This window comes from Siphateles boraxobius, unplaced genomic scaffold, assembly GCF_051911475.1.
Source record: "Siphateles boraxobius isolate OS27281-9 unplaced genomic scaffold, OSU_SipBor_1 31, whole genome shotgun sequence".
NCBI classification, from domain to species: Eukaryota; Metazoa; Chordata; class Actinopteri; order Cypriniformes; family Leuciscidae; genus Siphateles; species Siphateles boraxobius.
In genome coordinates this window covers 8,031,200-8,049,191 of record NW_027508931.1, presented here as the reverse complement: position 1 = coordinate 8,049,191, position 17,992 = coordinate 8,031,200, and the positions used below count along the sequence as shown (strand labels likewise).

At 40.8% G+C, this 17,992-nt stretch overlaps 1 long non-coding RNA gene across 1 annotated transcript; it reads left to right on the top strand.

Moving 5' to 3' along the window:
- The first annotated feature begins 203 nt into the window (after positions 1-203).
- On the top strand, positions 204-16,206 carry LOC143696852 (uncharacterized). The gene is made up of 3 exons (XR_013186065.1): positions 204-339; positions 5,954-5,975; positions 16,192-16,206. It is a non-coding gene; the product is annotated as an uncharacterized LOC143696852 (long non-coding RNA).
- The last annotated feature ends 1,786 nt before the right edge of the window (positions 16,207-17,992 follow it).

The window sequence follows — 17,992 nt, the reverse complement described above, 5'->3', positions numbered from 1 at the left end:
GCCCAAAGTGTGGGTTAATCTACCTCCGAAGGACAATTACCTAGATGTGTGTAGTGTTCATACAAAAGGGCACATACGTGTTTGTTCATCTCTGATATGGAGGGGACAAACGCATGAGCATGACTCAGTGTGTGAATGATGGGGAGGGAGCTTGTCTTTTATCTGACCTTGGAGAACAGAAGCAATAGAGAAGAGAGAGAATTCACCAGCAGAGCAAACATTCTTCTGTCACAGGCAAAAGAGAATTCAAGAGAGTGAGAGAGAGACAACAGTGGCATAGCAGAGACTGGCTTTAGGCCCAGTTACACAAGCGCCCAAGAGAAAGGATCTTACAGCACGGTATGTAATGAGTGTGTTTTGTGCTGAGACTTAGCCCCTGCAAATTCAAATCGATAGTGTGCATTATTTATTTGAGATCCACAAATGATGCTCGAAGGGGACATTTGTAATGAACAGGGAATGCTCTCTTAACTTTGGCGAAGGTTTTTGGCAAGATCCTCTCAAATTTGTGAATAAACATTCTTCCAGTAATGTTAATGGGACGTTTGGTCAAAGTTCCCTTTCGTAGGGAACTCAACAATACGTCATCGACGCTATGGGGAACGCCTCAGGCGTGACAGGTGTCTGAAATCAAGTATCAACTCACAACAATCATGTTGACCGGCGACAGGCCGTGCTTCATCAGCTCGAATGATGAGCACGCAACCTGGATGTATAAAAAGGGCGCCTTGAGACCGTGACAACATCCTTTTCGTCTTCAGGGACTGTTTGTGTGTTTTTGAGTATTCAACAAAAATGAAGCGTGCAGAGAAGGGGAGAAATACTTTCCACAAGTGTGCCGACCGTGTCCCAGATATTTGACACCGGAGGATTCACACGATCTGTGCGTTTTCTGCCTGGGAGAAGAGCACGCGCGGGAAGTTCTCGAGGGAGCTTCCTGCGCAAACTGTGAGCGTTTTTCTCTGAAAACGCTCCGTTCTCGTCTGTCCCACTTCTCGAGGGAAGTGGGCGCGGCATCTGAACCCCGCGGTGTTGGTCCCGCTCGGGCTGAGGCTCAGCGGCGCGTGAGCTCGTGGGGCTCTCAGATGGAGCTGGCAGATCGTCTGGAGAGGGGCGTTAACCTCGCGGATGATCTGCCAGCTGACGAGGGTGAGTTACAGGTCGATGTTGAAGAGGTTCTTTCTCTTTCTGATGGGTCTGTAACCGGTTCTCTTCGGGCCGGGCAGGAGTTGGCTGCTAATGATGTCAGTCTGGTTGAGACTGAACCATCTCAGCCCTCCTGCCCAGTGTACGCTGAGTTGGTGGATGTTAAGGGGCGTGCCACCAATAGATTACAGCTACAGTGGAGGCGCGTCCGGGAGGAACCTGCTCGTGGTATTTTGGAGGATCGGTTCCTCCCTTCCCATAAACCACCAGCCCGGACGAGCCTTCCATTCGTTCCTGATCTCCACTCTGAGATTGAGAAGGCATGGAAGAACCCGTTCTCTGCGCGTCTTCATCTGCATCAGTGGAATAATTTCGCTGCTGTGGATGGGGCCGCGGAGCACGGGTATGTGTCGATGCCACCAGTGGACGAGACGTTGGCCAACTATCTCGCCTCTGGTCGGTCTTCGTCACCAGGAGCTACGTTCCTGCCATCCAAGCCGCTTAAGACTACATCACGCTTGAATGGCAGAGCGTACACAGCAGCAGGTCAGGCAGGAGCGGTTCTGCACACCCTCGCGGTCCTTCAGGCCGACCTGCTGCGGGACCTCGATCAGGGGGCCGGTCTGTCCCCTGACGCGGTCGCAGAGCTGCGCCGCACCACGGATTTGTCTCTCCGGGCCACCAAACAGTCTGCTGCCTCCATCGGTCGTTCGATGGCAGCTATGGTGGCCACGGAGAGGCATCTGTGGCTCAACCAGGCTGACATCGGGGAGAAAGAAAAGACCTTTCTCCTCGATTCGCCGGTTTCGCCTTCCGAGCTTTTCGGACCTTCTGTCGACATGGTGGTCGATAAGTTCAGGGAGGCGAGGGCGCGCTCTGCGGCGTTTAAGAGCTGCATACCGCGGAGGTCCTCGGCCCAGCCCAGGCAGGCGGGAGGGCCTGGTCCGTCGTGGTCTGAGGATCACAGACAGGCCCAGAAGGCCAGTGTCGCTTCCCGCGCGCCCCCTCCTCCTAGCAGAGGGAGCAGGGCACGCAGGAGGCGTAACTCCCGCGTGAGGCACGATCTCAGGGAGGTGATCCAGAGCAAACGTTCTCAGACCAAACGTTAACCTCCCTGGATCTTGTTTCCTATCCACCATCGCTCCCAGGCTCCTCCTACATCAGGCCTGGGGCGGGGCCCATGATGAGCTCATGAATTCTCTGATGGCCCGCTTCAGCTTGGTTGATAGGAGCGCCTTACCTTTACTTGTGAAACAGTAAAAAAAAGAAAGAAAAGAAAGAGGGGGTTACTGAGTTTCTGACTCCCGGTGTGCCTCATTCCGCATGCTGCAGGTTTTATGCTGAGTGAAAATGTTCTTTTGCGCAAATAACATTTTTCTCTTCTTTTTCAGAACTCGCCTCCTGTACAGAGCCGGGGACATGTTTGGTAAGCAAGGTTGTGAGTCGAGCTCCCACACACTGTGGTCGCCAGGTTACAGGCCTTACCCGGCCTTCCTGAATGTGAGCTCCCACATACTGTGGTTGTCAGGTTGCAGGCCTCACCCGGCCTCCCTGAATGTGAGCTCCCACATACTGTGGTTGTCAGGTTGCTGGCCTCACCCGGCCTCCCTGAACGTGAGCTCCCACACACTGTGGTTGTCAGGTTGTAGGCCTCACCCGGCCTCCCTGAGTGTGAGCTCCCACATACTGTGGTCGCCAGGTTACAGGCCTCATCCGGCCTTCCTGGTTATGAGCTCCCACACACTGTGGTCGCCAGGTTACAGGCCTCATCCGGCCTTCCTGGTTATGAGCTCCCACACACTGTGGTCGCCAGGTGACAGGCCTCACCGGCCTTCCTGGTGATGGGCTTCTACATGTCAGGTTGCAGGCCTCTCCCGGCCTCCCTGAATGTGAGCTCCCAGATACTGTGGCCCGGCACATTCTGTGGCAGGTGACAGGCCCCAGCCGGCCTTCCCGGTTATGGGCTCCCACATACTGTGGTGCCAGGTTACAGGCCTCATCCGGCCTTCCTGGTTATGAGCTCCCACGCACTGTGGATGAGCTCCCACCTAATGTGGTCGCCAGGTTACAGGCCTCACCTGGCCTTCCTGAATATGGGCTCCCACATACTGTGGTCACCAGGTTACAGGCCTCACCCGGCCTTCCTGAATATGAGCTCCCACATACTGTGGTCGCCAGGTTACAGGCCTCACCGGCCTTCCTGAGTACGACCTACTGTGGTCGCCAGGCTATAGGCCTCTCTGGCCTTCCTGATATGAGCTCCCACCTACTGTGGTCGCCAGGTTACAGGCCTCACCCGGCCTTCCTGAATGTGAGCTCCCACATACTGTGGTCGCCAGGTTACAGGCCTCACCCGGCCTTCCTGGATATAAGCTCCCACATACTGTGGTCGCCGGGTTACAGGCCTCACCCTGCCTTCCTGAGTGTGAGCCCCCATGAGCTTCTACAGGTCAGGTTACAGGCCTCATCCGGCCTTCCTGAATGTGGGTTCCCACACACTGTGGTCACCAGGTTTTTAGGCCTCTTAGGCCTTCCTGGGTGTGAGCTCCCACATGCTGTGGTCGCCAGGTTACAGGCCTCACCCGGCCTTCCTGGTTATGAGCTCCCACATATTGTGGTCGCCAGGTTACAGGCCTCACCAGGCCTTCCTGAATGTGAACTCCCACTCACTGTGGTCGCTAGGGTGTAGTTGTGAGCTTTCACATGTCAGGCCTCATCAGGCCTTCCTGAATGTGAGCTCCCACCCACTATGACTATCAGGTTACAGGCCTCATCTGGCCTTCCTGGTCATGGGTAAATTCAGGCCTCAAAACCGGCCTCCTGAATTTAGAGTAATGAAGTACATGCACATTTACTTCATCTATTTTCTTTGTACGCTCCGTACCTTCTAAATAAACCCATACTTATGGTAAGTCAAACGACGAAACATCTTGTGTACTTTCTAAAATCCATTTCTTATGGTAAGGGTCGTGCGCTGTATGCTTCAGTCCCTTCCTATGTGGCTAGACCCCGGTCTTTCACCTTGGGTCCCACTCTAGATGCGTCCTGTCATCAAAGTATGCTATGACAGACGCCTTTCTCTAGCTAACTTCCACTTTTGATCCAGGCCTTCCTGGACTCAGAATGGCTAAGTTCATGCACTTTTGTTTCATGTACTTTCTAAAAATCCATATTTATGGCCTTTCTGGAAGTAGCCCCACATGGTGTGGTTGTCAGGTTACAGGCCTCACCAGGCCTTCCTGAAAGTAAGCTCCCACAGGTTGTGGTTGCCAGGTTTCGGGCCTCACCGGCCTTCCTGAGTATGAGCTCCCACCTACTGTGGTCGCCAGGTTACAGGCCTCACCCGGCCTTCCTGAATATGAGCTCCCACATACTGTGGTCACCAGGTTACAGGCCTCACTCGGCCTTCCTGAATATGAGCTCCCACATACTGTAGTCGCCAGGTTACAGGCCTCACCCGGCCTTCCTGAATATGAGCTCCCACATACTGTGGTCGCCAGGTTACAGGCCTCACCCGGCCTTCCTGGATATGAGCTCCCACATACTGTGGTCGCCGGGTTACAGGCCGCATGGGCCTTCCTGAGTATGTACTTCCACATGCTGTGGTCGTCAGGTTTCAGGCCTCACCGGCCTTCCTGATATGAGCCCTCATGTACTGGAGCTCCCCACATAGGGGGTTATCAGGTCTTAGGCTTCAGAAGACCTTCCTGGTTTTGATCCCTTTTACTTTCTCAGTGTTCAGAACGAACACTGGGTAGGCCCATGGATTGAGTGGACGTCTTCCGTCATTTCTTGAGGTTGAGTCACACTCTCCGGGGAATCCCGTCTCTGTGATCCGGAACTGAATGGTTTCTGCCAGCTTTGCAGGCCTTCAGTTTTGGATGCCTTTTCCAAGGCAGTTTCCAGAGGCTCTGTCTCGGACAGACAGGCAATGGCCAGACTGTGCGTCTTAGGATAGATCACCAGGCCAGCCTGGTGGCATGTCAGGAGGCATGCTCTCCTGAATAGTGACTGGCTGGGTGTCCCTTGAGTCCCCTAGCCACACTCCCTAGAAGGGACCCCTCCTATAAGGGAAGTTGTGGTCCTAAGCCTTTGAGCTGGCCCAGATATTCCTCCCGTGAACTATGTTCTGGCAGTTTTCTCGGTTCATTAGCTTGGGCTATGATCGGTAGGGAGTGCTGTCACTGACAGCCCAACGTGACCTAGGGTGAGTGGTTTTAGTGTCCTTTGTATTACTGGTTCTGACAGTTGTCACTGCCATTGGGCATGCACTCCCCTCAGTATGGCGGCGTGGGTATTTCGTTACCCATAGCGTCGATGACGTATTGTTGAGTTCCCTTCGAAAGGGAACGTCTCAGGTTACAACTGTAACCTATGTTCCCTGAGAACAGGGAACGAGACAATACGTCTCCCTGCCATACCTCGGGGCCTGCCTGCAACAGTCCCTTCAGACGATAGGATGTTGTCACGGTCTCAAGGCGCCCTTTTTATACATCCAGGTTGCGTGCTCATCATTCGAGCTGATGAAGCACGGGCTGTCGCCGGTCAACATGATTGTTGTGAGTTGATACTTGATTTCAGACACCTGTCACGCCTGAGGCGTTCCCCATAGCGTCGATGACGTATTGTCTCGTTCCCTGTTCTCAGGGAACATAGGTTACAGTTGTAACCTGAGACGTTTTCTGGTGTTTAATTACGTTCTCAAAATGTTAGCACAAAAATTTTATTTTTCATGGAACGTTTTTTTTTCTGAAACGTTTTTTTGTTGGATGTTCATCTAATGATTTTTAAAAGTTACTTGTTTCAGAACACTCAGAGGACATTCAAAGGTAATGTTCCCATCGTTTTTTCAAAATTACACAACAATTATAAAACGAAACGTTCCCATAATGTTTTCTCTAAAGTTTACATAACCAAGAAAAAAAGTTTACGTTTTAAACAATAAGAGAACACTCAGAAATGATGTCTTTATACATTAATGGGTCACATTAGCAAAACAGTCTTTGAATATATTTTTGTCCGCTAGATTTATTGTATTTCATCTGTTTAAAATGAGATTCATAATATTTGCACTTGATAATGGTATCATAAATCAGGCTGTGATAAGAAAGACTAAATCAAGTCATCATGGTGCAGGTGCTAGTGAGTTAGTATAGAGAGTATCAATGGTGAACAGGCACACAATGCTTTTACATTTCACAACACAACCAGAATAATATATTGCAGAAATATACTGAAAATGACAGATTTTGTTTAGTTAGCCTCAAAACATCACTATAACGTTTTGTGTGATGCAAAGTCAGATAAAATTGCAACATTCGTAAAACTCATTTTAAACAATAGCCAAAAACTAATAAGAGAATGTTCTTATAGTAATGTATTGTGAAGTATTATATACAGTGAAGTGTTTTAGAGTTAAACGTGTAAACGGTTAACAAATGCATATGGATAATAATTTTTGCACAGTAAAATACAGCACTGTGTTCTGAGCAAAATGAAGAATATTCCAGCTATTGTATTTAAGTCACCAAGTGAACTCTGAATGTCAGACAATATGACTTTGGGTAAGCATGTTCATGTGTAGATTCATTTGTTTTATGATAGTTATGATAGTTTTATGAGTTGCATTTGATCAGAGCAGGATAAACTGCTCCTGGTGTTGACGCAGATTCGCTGTGTCCTGTAAATGGGTCATACACTCGCTCGCTCTAGTGGTGCTTTAGAATAAGGCTGTAGGAGGGGAAGTTATGAAAGATATTTTTCTTGCACAGATTTGAATGACCGGACAATTCATTGCAGAGCCAAACACAACAACTTATATCTATCTATCTATCTATCTATCTATCTACCTATCTATCTATCTATCTGAATGATATCTATCTGAAACTTTAAGGCAGTGTTACTGAATGATCTTGTCAGAGGACAGCGGAGCGGGACAGTGGGGTATTGTATGAACCCACGCTGGCAGTGTGTTGAGTGGGAGAGTTCAGACTCATGTGATGAGGGACTGATGAATATAAATGATTCATTTTCACTGACTGAACCCACCAGTACAAACAGCAGAGCATTTTTCCTTATAAAACTGCTCTATAGTTTATCTGTGTATCTGTTCCGATAACCATAGAAAAGAGGGTGGATGAAGGAAGATATTTTGCTAATATAGCGTATAATAGGTATAGGCTACTTGCTGAAACAATACAATATAAAATTCATATGTAGTCATTGTTTGTGCATCACATTTCAGAAGAATGTTGAATGCTAATGCTCTGAGCTAAAGAACAATCGTGACTACACAGCATTGTATAATTAACACATTTGATCACTGGGACACATGCGTCAGTTGTTTACAAATCCGTAAAATTAGCCATCAAGCCATTAATTCCAATGAAAACCTTTGAGACAAACAAAATTAGCCATTAATTAGTCCCATAACGTCTTTTTCATTGTTTATTATTGTATGGGCGTTTCCTGGGACAAAGAACATATGGAAGGTGTCAGCGGGGGGTATGAGACACTGGGGGGTTACACAGGCGTCTTATAGGTCATCTGACATAGATCTGCATATGCTATTAGTGTCATTAACAACTCACAACTTGCTAATACAATGACTAATGAGAATTTGCTGTAGATTCGGTGAGACAAAAGAACCTGATCCGAAAATTGTATGACCTTCACACTCCCAAAAAACAAAAGGTAACAACATACGACACAACCAGTGTAGTCTTTCTTCATAATTAATTAAATGCTTTAAATCTGACAGCATTAGAATAAAAAAAATAAACTTAGTATAATAGTCCATTGTGGAGGTCAATGTTTATTATAGCTCTATGTTATATAAGTGATAAAAGTTATAGCATATGAAAGGGAACAATTATCTTATATTTGTTTCTGCTGTGTTGTGTGTGACAGTATGCAGTTTTCAGATTCCTGTTTTGATTGTCAACACAGACAGGATTGGACATTCTAAGACTGCTATTTCAGATTGTCTGCTGACGTGGACATTTCATATTTTATCCTCATCTCTACACAACCGAGACAGACGTATTCTTTCCCTGCCTCATTCAGGGGTTTCTTTACGTCAGCATCCATTCTCAACCCCCCCCACCCCCACCCCTTCAATTTCCCGATTCCTTTGTCTGTGGGTCAGCTTCAGATGCCAATGCAAAGCCATACAGTCCACATGGACCCAATTCGATGCCTTTTTTTTTTTTTTTTTTGTAGTGAATGGTTGTGAATCACTGGCTTGGTTGTGACTCTGCAGTTAAGGCCACTTATCCAGAGCTGTAGTAATGTAGCCTACTTGGGTTCAAAAGCAACTTGGAGGAGCTTGATAGAAACCAAAGTCATCTCGTATTACTTATCACTTTGAATAAGGCAGCAAAAGGGGGATATTATCATATTACAAGTCCATAATCGAGGGATTAGATTATAAACCTGATGAATTGTGGGCATGCTCCGATTTCAGCCAGACTCGAAATGATTTCTCAAAGTTTGACTCATTCCTATTAAATAGCACAGTTTCTGGGGAAATTGAATCAGACAGTTTTGGAGAGGGAAGGTTAATGTGGTCCAATAAGTCTTCCAGTCCCATAGAGCACGAAGTGGTTTGGATAGGTTTTGTCTGGTTATGATGTTGTCTGGAGAATCGAAAAAGTATTCAGAGTGTAAGCAGATCATGTGTGGAAATGGTCTAGATTGGCTTGTTTATTTGATTTCTGTGGTTTTACACTGTATGCAACACAAAATAAGCGGTATCTGTATCACGTTTTTCACAAAATTATTAAGCACAACTGTTTTCAGCATTGATGATCATAAAAAACATGTGTCTTGTAGACCAATTCATCATGATTTCTGAAGGACCATGTGACACTGAAGACTGGAGAAAAGTAAATTTAGAGTAGAGTAAATTTCTATAATTTTTCACAAAATATGCAGCCTTGGTGAGCACAAGACTTCTTTCAACAACAATAAAATATACTTGAACAGTGTATATATATATATATATATATATATATATATATATATATATGACCCTGGACGACAAAACCAGTCACATGGGTAATTTTTTTGAAATTGAGATTTATACATCACATGAAAGCTGATTAAATAAGCTTTACATTTTTGTATGATATGTTATGATAGGACAATATTTGGCCGATATGCAACTATTAGAAAATCTGGAATCTGAGGGTGCAAAAAAATCGAAACATTGAGAAAATCGCCTTTAAAGTTGTCCATTTATGTTCGCGATTGTGCTGCATTCACTCACAAAAATAAATGTTTTATACATTTACAGTAGGAAATTTACAAAATATCTTCATGGAACATGATCTTTACTTAAGCTCCTAATGATTTTTGGCATAAAAGAAAAATCGATAATTTTGACCCATATAATGCATTGTTGGCTATTGCCACAAATATACCCGTGTTATGACTGGTTTTGTGATCCAGGGTCACATATATATATATATATACTTTATATATATATATATATATATATATATATATATATATATATACCGTATATATATACACCGTATATATATATATGTATATGTATATTCCCCCCTATTTCATGCCCTTTATTACCATACAGTCTTGGTGGGCTTGTGATTCTGTCAGTGTGCAGTCATGTGCTATTGGATAGCTGTGGTGAGTCTGGGCCAGATTCTTACTTCCACCATTGAAAGCCTTAAACAGGGGTACTTTCTCAGCCAAGGAGCACTCCAGACCCAGTGCTGGGGACTGTCAGCCTCCATCGCCGGCAGGACAAAGCAGGGCTCATTATGTGTGAGCGCCATACATGAGCCCATAGTGTTATAAGATACCTTATGCCTCTGTAAAATGACTCTCAGGAGTTTGTGCCGCTGTTTGAATTTGAGCATGGCCTATGTATGCAGTACCGGTGGACTTCCGCTGTCTCTTTTTCCTCTCACATACAAAGAGGTTGCTTCAATTTCCATGGTAATATAGCCTAGCTCATTGGACCAACATTGAATATTTTAGGTTGAATTCAAGTCAATCAACAAAATCTCATTTTTTTAATCTTTTTTTCAACATATGCTAAAGTACATACTATTTTAAAAGTGATTCTGCTATAAATGAATCTTCCAATAAAGACCAGAGGAGCTCTTTCAAAAAAGCATTAATCAACATTTGTCTGTGGACACCACCTGCAAAACCATTCCCTTTTTGGGGGGTTGTCTTGCTGTTGCCTCTCCAGTGCACCTGTTCTCGCTTTCATTTGTACCAAAGCAGATGAAACTGATTCACAATCGCTTATGCTTCCTAACATGAAGGTTCTTAACCTGATGCTTCCTAATCTTCTCCTGAAGTTTAATTGACGTGGTATTCATCTGTGGTGATTAAGGGGCTGTTTACACGACACTGTTTACATAACACCATTTTCAACTAAAAACTGTTTTCCCAATTTTAGCAGTGTACGTGTGTGAATTTGAAAAATGAAATGAATAGGCGTATAGGCTTGCTTGGACTTTACACCTAACACGTGTTAAATGACCTGCATCAATAACTTGTTTTTAAATGTTTTAAGCATATATGTGTTAGTGCTGGTCAGACCAAAGTCTGACACTCTTAGCTTGTAATCTTTACAAGCTAATGACTATATTTAATGCATGGCTATCAACTCATAAATATTTAAACTGTGCACCTGCATAGTAAGTACATACTAAAAGATATCTTAAAACAACTAGAAAGAGTTTGTAATTGGTATAGCAGAAAAGGCAGGGCTGGAGCTACAGGCACCCAGTTTGTTCAACAGTTGTTCTCCTGCAAACCCTCCAAGATCACATTTCATATGTGTGTGTGTTCTCTGCATTATCAAACCAATCCTGCTTTTATGTTTGCATGCATGTATGCACTTGTTCATGAAGGGTCATATGTTTTATGCAACACATTCCTTGGTGGAGTTTAAACATAGATGACTTAGAAGGGTCCTCACTTGAATAGATACACAATGTCCACTCTCCACCCTCACATGTCAGGATAGCAGAGCCACTCCACGCAGCCATCTTTAGATACTGTATTCTGCTAAGTATCAGCCTCTGTGTCATGTAAGATACAATAAGATCAGATGATTGAGGATTCCAGCTAATGAAGATCAAAATTGGATGACAACCCAGACACTACTCGTTGGCCTTTTACTGTGCGCATTTAATGCCAAAAGTAATTAGATTTCAGTCAAACCTTGTGTATGTATGCCGCAAGTTGATTTTAATTTTCTTCAAAGTAAACATGAAAAAATAGTGTTTAGTCTTTCTTCAACACAAAATTGATAGTGTTTTGTTCATACAATGAAAGTCAATGGGGTCAAATGTTGTTTTGGATAACAGTGTTTTTTCTAATATGAAAAAAAAAACAGTTGAAATATTATGGTTGTAGATATCACACAACTATAAGGAATCAACATAATATACTTTACAATGGATCTCAGATTACTAGGGAAATAGCAGGAAAACACTATATGCAACTTCTTAAAGACGACACGGTCTTATTACAACAAATAACGATCTTGCACGGATAGCGAGAGATGACTGTAGAATCATCAAGAGTCAGATACAACTGAAATGGTTAATGAGAGAGAGAGATAGATCCATATAATAACACACCACTTTTTACCATCCTACAAATTCCTGATGAATAAAATAAAGTCCCGCCCTACATTTCTTTGTAGTTCAAAATCCTGTTTTTTACTCATATTACAGAAGTAAATGGGTTGCAAACTACAATTTATGTTGACTTTAAGAAAATGTAAAAACCTAGCAATATACAGTGTAGAGGATACAAATGTAAAGTGTTTCATGTACATAAAATATAAAACATACATGAAAAGTCCAACGCTGAGCCTGCCATACAATGAGTCTGTGTCTGGGCATCTTTGCAAAGATTGGATTACAGTAAAACGAGGGAACTAAACATTCCCATCTTTAATCCATGATTGTTCACATAAGGAAGATCCTCTTACTATGTGTGTGGTATCATTTGGTTGTCCTGACGGGAGTGAGTTTTGGCTGGGATCGAAGGATTTTCAAGGGCTCTCTCAGTAGGTGGTGTGGGTTAAGATGACATTTTTATTTTGCAGACTGCATCTAATTATTAAGATTAATATTTGTGAAATATTAATATTATCATTTGGAGACAAGCCAGATTTGTTTTTGTGTAGTTGGTCTGCATGTTACAATTTTGCAACATTATGTGTCTGTGAAATAATAGAATTTGTGGAGGATTTTTGTTTTGTTTCCCAATTGATGCGATATACATTTGATTGTCATTAGTTTTTTTCTTCCTGTCAGAAAACGTTACCTCTGTTTAAGGAAAAAAATGATTCCTGTCAATTGTCAACACTGTCCCATCTTGAGACAGATATCTTTGTTTGAAAGAGTAAACTACTCTTTTCTACTCTTCTCTTTTTTAAAATATAATGAGAATGGACGGATTATTCACAGGAAGTTGTTTGACTGATGTCATATATAGCGTTGAGCGCCAAGAGTGATTCATACAGAATGATCTAGTCACCTCATAAAAACCAAACCACAGAAATCATGTGAAAAAAAACAGCTCACACAAAAATAAAAATGTTACCTCATGTCTTTCCAAACACATACCAAATTGTTTTGTTTTTCTAAAATAAAAGGTGAATTTTTGAAGAATGCCCTGGTCACTGTTTTTTCCCAAATAAAGGTGAATGATATTTCAAAAAGTGGAACATATATTTCAAGCCTTTTGAGGTGATACGATTGCTTTATGTAAGCTTTAAAGATTGTTTTTTTCATGACTTTTTGTCATCATAACATGTCAAATTAATTCCTACATTTGGTTGTAACGTGAAAAGATGTGAAAAAATTGTCTTTTATAACAGACTCCTATTTTTTTTTTATAGAAATGTCAGTTTCATAAGCCAAATGCTTTAGCTGACTGACACTGTTTGCAAATATTGCTTCAGACAAAATAGACTTTTTTACAGCATCAAACGGTGTTTGAATAATATTATGCTCTGTAAAATCTCAAAGATTTGTTAACGAAAGCAGGAATGACATTTTAAGGTCTCCTCAGCTGGCTGTCATGACTCATATATATTTTTCTTCATATTTAGATCATGACATCATCTGTTTTCGTGTTACTGTACCATAACATGTATATCCCGTTCAAATCTGGTTTTAATTTTCCAAATTTAATCCAGTTGGAAGTACATACTCTATCCAAGGTCAAGAAGGATGTGTAAAGGGCTAGTTGCTTCATTAAAAACCTGTTGCATGCCTGTAGGTTTGTTGTTTTCATTAACATGTCAACTTAATATTTTGAGGTGGTGTGTCATAGCTTTAGACAACTGGCACACTTGCCTCTTTTGACCTGGTAGTGGTGTGTTATGGTTGTTTTTTATTTGCCTTTTACTCATAAGACTGCAGTATATCATTGCCTACAAAAGCAGTTTAATTATATATAAAATATAAAACAGATCGCACTGAATGCTGTATCCCACAATGCAGTGCACTTGAATTGACCTTGACCAGTGTGATGAACTAATAGAGGGAATATTTTTCTTGGCTCAATACTGCCAAAAACTGCCAAAAAGAGTTTTTTTTTAAGACAACATTGGATTAAATGATTATTGAAACTTAAAATAAAACAAAAACAAATAAATGCATAAATAAATAAATAAACAAACATGTAGGCAGTATGCCAACTTAATCTCTTGAAAATTTGTAACAATTTTACATTTTGGCAAAATATGTGACTGATTTGAAGGAATTTGTAATCATCTCTTTCGTATGTTTTCGTATGATCTGTTTTACGCCCCAGTGACATGTTTAGGGGTTGACCTTCATGCTTAATTTTTTCTAATAATCATAAATTTTTATATGATTCACATTGTACCAATTCATACGAAATTGCCACCTGTTACGTTTTCCTGTGAGATCAGGTTGTATATACAGTATAATAAAAAATAAATAAAAAATTAAAACTTAGGATGTTCTATAATAAAGAGGAATAATTTATGGAAAGACATTCTTTTTTGTAAATGGTCTTAGAAAACAATATATTTTATTACATGTGTCATTGGTAATGAACTGAAAATATCTCTGTTCCTTTATCAAACAAACAGCTGAACATCTGAGACAAAGGGTGTGTCCCAGCATTCCTTCTGCCCGATGCACTGATGTCATGCTGTGTGTGTAATCCTGTGCTGTGGGATGGAGAGCAGTTTGTTTGTGTGTCTGGTGGAGGTCAGTCTGTGGTGTAGTAACTCTAGTGTACTGCTGTGCCGCATGCTACACAATGCTTTCTATTCTCTGCCAAAATAGAGGACAGTCTGATGGTAGAGTTGTCCTCTCCTCTCTCCCTTTTGTCCCTCAATTCTTGGCTAAAAGGGCCCTTTGTGTCCAGTTGACATATCACAATATTTGAACAGCTGCAGTGTGTGTTAGTGGGTGTGATGCAGTGATTGTACAGTAATACCGCATGTACGACTGTGATGTACAAATTTAACCCCACATTTCTGATTTGGTTTGCTTTTTTCAGGCTTTATACATTTTTATAACCGTTGTGCTCGAGTCTCGTGCAGTGTCTATGTCTTTTCCAGCATCTTGCACATGACATGGCATTCTAATAAGTTATTATTAGACATTATTAGTCTCTAGACCTTTAAGAACAAAAACGCCAGGAATACTTCACCAAAAAATTCTCTCATCATTTACTCACCCTCATGTTAATCCAAGCCCATATAACTTTTTTTCCTTCAAATGACGGCAGTAACTGTCAACCTACAAAATGATGAAAAAGCACCATAAAGTCCATGGCTCTATTCTTATATAGGATGTTTAAACTGAAAGCAGTGTTTTTAAAAGTCTTTTGGAACCATTTGATAGCTTTGAGTGAGAAAATGATTAATGTTTAAATCATTGTATATGGCTTTATATAATATGGCTTAAAGGTTTGAAATATTGCATGTATGATTGTATGGATTACTTGGTAACACTTTACAATAAGTTTCATTAGTTAACATTAACATGAACTAATAATGAACTGCACTTCTACAGCATTTATTAATCTTTGTTAATGTTAATTTCAACATTTACTAATGCTTTATTCAAATCTTGTTAACATTAGTTAATGCATTAGTTAGCTGCATTTTTATTAACTAGCATTACTGTACCAAAGATTAACAAATGCAGTAACATATGGATTGCTCATGGTTCATGTTAGTTAATTAATACATTAACTAATGTTAACTAATGAACCTAATTGTAAAGTGTTACCGATTACATTTTTTATGATACTTTCATTTATTTACATAAATGTATAATTTTTTTTAAAATCTTGGACCTCCTCCTGCCTAAATTTCATTTTGTAGTACATGCTTAGAAGAAAGAAATCTGACTGGCACAGCTTATAAAGTGTTTCTCTATAAAGTGTTTCTCTTATAAGCTGTCCACACTGTTATGCTTTTGGTGCAGTTGACTCATCTGTCATGGAGGCTTGAGATCATTATAAGCAGAACATATTTAAAATATGACATCGGTCCGCTGAGAGCAGGGAAAGAGGGCTCACCCAAATGTTGCAATGCACTCCAGTTTTATTCATCAAAACTTAGAATTGTGTTTATATAGTATACTATATATATATATATACAGTATACTATATATACATAATATATATATGTGTGTGTGTGTGTGTGTGTGTGTGTGTGTGTGTGTGTGTGTGTGTGTGTGTGTGTGTGTGTGTGTGTGTGTGTGTGTGTGTGTGTGTGTGTGTGTGTGTGTGTGTGTGTGTGTAAATGACAATAACAACAATATATGACAAAATATATAATATTGTACTACAGGGCTGTTGAATACTTGATTCTGATTGGTTGACGAACGTTCTAAGCTAAGGTTTGCAATTATTTTCAGGGAAACACACGGATAAAGTAGTTCCAGGCAGGTAGTATGTTGATGAGTATGGCTGTCTGCCGGAAGCTAGTTATTTTATTCAATGAAGTTATAAATATGGATATTTTTCCTCCATGAACGCATCGTTTCACTTCAGAAGGCCATGGATGCATTTTGATGGACTTCAAAACAGAAACGGCCATTCAAGCTTGGAAGAGCCAGGACATTTTAATATAACTCCAATATTCCTCTGAAAAAAGAAAGTCATATAGGATTGCTCCGAGTAAATCATGGGCTAAATTTCATTTTTGGGTGAACTAACACCCAAATGGTTGGTTGTGCGAAAATGGAACTATTGCAAGTATAGTAGGTACACTTCAAATATCTTGCATTTTAAGACTGAAAGTATAAAGAGATCCTTACTAATAAATTAAAAACATTTTAAACTTAATATTAAGAACTGTCCATTGTGCAATGAAGAAATACTAATACTAATATTTATATCAGTAATTCTCAAGCGGTATGTCAGTAAATATGTTAATGGATTTGTAGTATACTTAGTATAAATAAATGTATTTTAAATACATTTTGGTATAGGTTTTTTTCACAAGGGAACTTGTCATATAGAATGTTATTCAGGGTCATTTTTTTCCTGTTGATGGCTCTTTAAAATACTGCTTGTATTGAAATGGAGTGACAGCGATTGAGTGTGTACTGCTGAGCTTATATAAGAGTGAATCAAGAGACAGAGGGGAATGTTGGCTACTGGGAGTGTGAATGAGAGGGTGAGAGAGGCAATTCATTCAACACTGAATTGAAGTGCAATTAAAATGCTGTGAATGATCAAATAAAGAACACATAGTCCTGAGAGGGCCATTCTTTATTTTTTTTATTTTTTTTTATTAAATACAAATACGTTATCTGTGTTTGTGCTTGCATATACATAATTTCGGTTGGCCACACATAACAACAATCCATTCAATTATATCATGTGTTGTGACACTGACAGACCATAATTTAAACTAGTGACATCAAAGTGTTATGCGACACATTTTGCATAGAAATAAAGCAATATGTATTCTACAACAGTTGTTTTACATGTTGTATTACATTTTAAGGTGTCTAGTAATTAAGGTAAAATAAAATCAAATGTTTGTTTGACTGTCTGAATATATGTGTTACGTGTGGGTTTTTGTTGTGTCTTGTATATCACGTGATCCCTTGTTTGTCATGTGATCCTGCCATGTGTCTTGTCTTTTGTTTGTTGTTGCTCAGTGTCCACAGGTGTTCCTCGTCCATCTTTATTAGTCTCCTCAGGTGTTTCTCATTAACCACGCCCCCTTGTTATCTTGTTTAGCTTGTTTGTCTGTGTATTTAAACCCCTGTGTTTCAGTTGTTGGCTGTCGGTTGTTGTTTATGTTACTTTTGTCCTGTTCTGAATTCCCTGGATTACCTGTTTGTTTTTGTTTAATTAAACGTGCTTGCGATTGGATTCGCTCTCTGTCTCGTTCCTGACTGGATGTAACAATATGTTCAAAAGTTTGGGGTTGGAAATATTTTTTAATGTTTTTGAAAGAAGTCTCTGATGCTCACCACGGCTGTATTTATTGGATCAAAAGTACAGTAAAAAAAAGTAATATTTTGAAATATCATTACAATTTAAAGGAACAGTTTATTATTTGAATAAATGTGATGTTGTTTATTTATGTGATGGCAAAATTGAATTTTCAGCATAATTTCTCCAGTGTTCAGGGTCGCCTGATCCTTCAGAAATCATTCTAATATAAAGATGTGCTGCTCAAGAAACATTTCTTATTAATATCAGTTTTGAAAAAAATAGCTGTGCTTCTTAAAGGGATAGTTCACACAGAAATAATTATATTATGATTTACTCACCCTCGAGCCATCCAAGGTGTATATGACTATCTTCTTTCAGACGAAGACAATCTGAGTTATAT